Raw genomic sequence first — 4,620 nt, 5'->3', positions numbered from 1 at the left:
GGTTGTGGGTGGAAGGAGCACAGGTGTTCTTCCTCAATGGCCCTAAAGGGCAGATCAGATCTTGACCCTCTGTTCTTACAGACAATGACAGTGACTATGCAGGCAGCTGGCTGCTGCTGACTGGAGAGGCATCCATACCTTGCCTTCCTACACCAAGTCCTCTGGTTTCTGAGGTGGTTAAACAGAAAAGCAGACCCAGCTTCCTTTGAGGAATGGGGAGCAACTGGAGGGTGCTGGGGCTGTGGAGTGTGTGGAATTGAGACTGCCGTCAGGGGCCCCAGGGGGCTGGAGTGGACCATATCCCTGTGGCTTGGAAGCTGTTCCTTTGGCCCAGGTGTAAATCTGTCATCTCCATAAGGGGGCCGTCACTCCAGCCAATGGTTCTCAGGGGGGAAGGAATCATTTATCAAGTAAGCTGAGGTGCTTCTAGGGAGAAGAAGGAGCTATGGTGCTATAAATGGTGCTATAAACCCCACGGAAGATGTGGACCTGAGTCTTACCTGTTTGGTGCCACACTGGCTCATAGGACAGATATACTGTCTGGTGAAAATGGGATGTGGATTGCAAATACTGAGAGCCTAGGAGCTGTGAGCTGGTGGCAGGCTGGCCTGTAGCTGGGGCTCCCTAATTGACCCCTGTCAATACCAGATTTTTAGGAGCAGATATCCCTGGCTCAACTCTCTGGAGTGTCTATCTGAGATTCCCTTGCCCTTGACTATGCATGGGGATTGTGACTTCCAGCTCTGGAAGTTACGGTCCTGTTTGGTCACTGTGCACTACCCTCTCACCTTGTCTTGGGTCGTCAGAGTGACCCATGTGGACCTGGAGCAGAGATACTCTGCCATCTGTTGGGATAAGTGCTCCATTAATTTATCTTCCTAGGATCTGCATGGTCAGGCTATGGTGACCCCTGCACAGCAGGCTGAGAAAGGATAGACAGACAAACCTGAAGCCAGGGATGTAAGCTAGCACTATCTCCAGAGTGAGGGACCTCTTGTCCTTGATCCAGCTAGTTACAGCCAGCCTTATAAACCCTTCCCTCCCTCCTGGGCTGAGAGCCAGGGGCTCAGAGCTCTGCTCTCAGAACCACAGATCATCTGGGTCTCAGGGTGTAGGATATATACAGACTGAAATTTCTCTGGTCCTGCCAGGCCCCGAGGTCCAGACGAATCTCTCCCACCACTGTCCCACAGCTGCTTATAAAATAATCACTAAAAGGCTTATATTAACACAAACTCTATGGCCTATGGCTCAAGCTTCTTGCTAGCTAGCTCTTTCATCTTAAATTAACCCATTCCTATTAATCTATATGTTGCCACGTGGTCGAGGTGTTACTGGTCTGTGGGCATCTTGTTGCTCCGTGGGCTGGTGTCTCTCTCAACTCCACCCTTCTTCATCTTGTCTTCAGTTTGAATGTACCACCTAACCTTATCCTGCCCTGCCATAGGCCAATGCGGCTCTATTTATTACCCAATGGGAGCCACACATATTCACAGCATGCAGAAAGACATCCCATAGCAGATATACATACATACACACATACATACATATACACATGCATACATATACACATACATACATACACACATACATACATACACACATACATACACACATACATACATACACACATACATACATACACACATACATACATACAAACAATCCCCAGTCACCTGGGCTCCTACAGGAAGGAGGGGCCCTACTCACTTGTCCAACCCATGTGACACAGGCAGCTCTTCGGTCTGTTGGTAACTGGAGCAAAGATGTGTCTGAAAAAGCTCAAACATGCCTGTTGGGTACTGCAACTGTGGCCAAACTAATTCCAAGAGCCACAGGGCTCTCATAGCTCCCAGCCACGCGATGGTTAGAGAACAATGCCTGCTGTGAGCTTTGAGAAAGGCACTGTCTCCATCTGGCTTGTCCAGGGACTCGAGGCTGGGCCCCTTGGTGGGCTTTTCTTTCCATGAAGTTTCTGGTCACTGAGGCTGGTGTCGCTTGGTTCTCTCAGGGCTGTAGTGAAGATGGGGAAGTGGGACTGGCTAGCTGGGTCACTGAGAGCCCCCAGGAATTTCTTTTGTTCTTGGCAGTCAGCTGGGATATCCCAGGTCTCTCTGCTTGGTTGGTTGTACCTCACTGGCTGCCTTCTTAGGGCTTGGCCTTTTGCCAAGCTTTGGGATCTAGGGCAAGAGATCCTCTCATGCTCTCTAGATTCCCAAGCTTGTGGAGTGTGGGTGCAGGAGACTTGCGCCCCTTCCTTTTCTTCCCTGGGTGTATGCTTTCCCTCTTTGGTTGAAGAAAATTACAAGTATTTATCATGTTTTCCTTCAAAGCTTCACACATTGCAATTGCTTATGAAATCTCAACAGACAGCTGACATATCCTCTGTTCCCTGAGGCTGAGCAGACTGGGGGTGAGAGGAGGCTGGCAAATACGGATCTCCTTCACCGCCTCTTATAAGAGCGTTGTCAGGGCAGAGCCAGCAGCAAGTGTGAGTGCGGGGCCAGCCTGGGCCCCAGAAGAGAGAGTAGACCACCCTGGAAGCCAGCCACTGGCTCCTGCCTCCTGCCTCAGTGCACTCACGGTAGATACCAAGGCCACTGCCCACTGCTTCCCCATTCTTATCCTGCAGATCATCAAACCTGTTCCCACCTGTATACCAGTGGCTTTCTAGGCAGCAGACACTCTCTCTGTGGAGACCACATGTGGGGTAATGAAGCCTCAAGGAAACTTTGGACAGAGTTCTTGTGAACTCTGACTAGGAACAGAAGCCCACCTCCAGTTCCTAACATCTCCCATTTCTAGTCTTCTGTTGATCACTGAGCAGAAACTCTCCAGACATGGAGGGTCAGGAACAAAGTTCGATTCTGGATGCCTGGGTTCCCAGCTCAGCCATAGCTAAAGGTCTTTGATGTGGGTTCAAGAGGACACTGAATGGATTGTTGGGGGTAAGCAGTTTATTAGAAGAGTTATTAACATCATGGACAGACTGACAGACACCAGCAGGGAAGAGGTTCTGGGGAGTTCAGGTCTCAGCACCAGAGAGAGGAGGCATAACGTGGGCTCTGAAAAGAGGAAATCAGGGCGTTTGTGGCAGAAGTGGGGTCTCTTTTTATATCTTTTTTGATGATGATGGGGTTTACAGCACAAACCTGTAGCCAGACTCTCTGATTCTCAGGTAGGAATCAGGGAAGAGGGTGGGGAGCTGGATGTGTGGCCACAAATATCCTCTTTGATGTAAACTCACTTCTCTCAGTGAGAAACCCTGCAGTCTGTTAGAGATGCAGATAAGGTCTCAGTAGGGAGCCTGTGAGAGGGGAAGAACTTCAGTCTATGTGTGTGGATGCCTGCAGAGGCCAGAAGAGGATGTTGGATCCTCTGGAGCTGCAATCACAGGTAGGAAAATCTCTGAGATACAAGCAGTTTTGACATCACCTATTTTAGATACAACACCCCTGGGCTAATGTTGACTTCAGCCACTTCCACTGCTCCCAGAGCCCCCAGAGACCAGTAGTGGTTCACCAGTAACTATTGGGGATTCAAACCCTAAAATCTCAAAGTCAGATATTCAACACTCAAGTAAAGCAGGTCTCAACAGAAGACAGCATCATGTTGGTGGGCATCACCAACAAACTCATAGTGATTGTCCAGGTCTTTACGGATCCCAAGGACAGCTTCCTTAAGTCCTGGGCAATGTGATGGAGGAGTCCCTGATGCCCCATCCAGAAGCCTGTCTGTCCCCACAATATGGCTGCATGTCTAAAAACATCAGCAGCTCTGCAGACAGCATCACCTTTGGCTGTTTGGAGTGTTTCTTCAGTAAAAAACTAAGACCCTGTAATGCTCAAGTTGACTTTCAATTTTTAAGGTGTTTCTTTCCATTCTGGATTCTCCCAGCTACTTTGTGTATAAAATGTCTAGTCTCCTGGTAGAACGGTATCTGATGTCTGAAAGAACCACAGCAGGAGGCCAAGCTCACTTTTTCAAAGGCCTGGCCATGGACTAGGTCAAATGGATGAGATCATGTGGTCAAATGGCCATAGACTAGGTCAATGAGTACCAGAATCAGAGGTCTGGATCAGTTTTTGGATCTCAAAATTAGGATGCTAGATAGAAAAGGTAGCAAGCCTGAGAATTTGAATTTGGAAACAGAATGTATTTTTAAAAGCTAGAGGTGGGGGGCTGGAATGATGGCTCAGTAGTCAAGAGCACTGGCTGTTCTTCCAGAGGACCCAGGTTCATTCCCAGCACACACATGGCGGCTCATAACATTCTGTAACTCCAGTCCCAGAGACTCTCCAGGGCCTTTTTCTGCCCTCCTGGGGCACATGCAGTACACAGACATACATACAAGCCAAGCACCCATACACATAAAAATTTAAAAATCCAGATGCAGTAACACCCATATGCCATTCCAGCATACCTAAGGTGAGATGAAAAGTGGACACAGGTGTTTGGGGCTGGTTAGCTTGGAGTATGCAACATGACAGAAACAACAGAGAGAGCCTGGTTCAACACAGTAGGAGAGAAAATTGTCTTCTGACCTCCACACACATGCTGTGGCATACACAGGCCACCCACAGTACAAGTACACACACACACAAAATAAAAATAAGTAAG

This window comes from Peromyscus leucopus, chromosome 4 (genome assembly GCF_004664715.2).
Source record: "Peromyscus leucopus breed LL Stock chromosome 4, UCI_PerLeu_2.1, whole genome shotgun sequence".
Taxonomy (NCBI): domain Eukaryota; kingdom Metazoa; phylum Chordata; class Mammalia; order Rodentia; family Cricetidae; genus Peromyscus; species Peromyscus leucopus.
The sequence above is the reverse complement of the archived record's forward strand: the minus strand, read 5'-3'. Positions refer to the sequence as shown.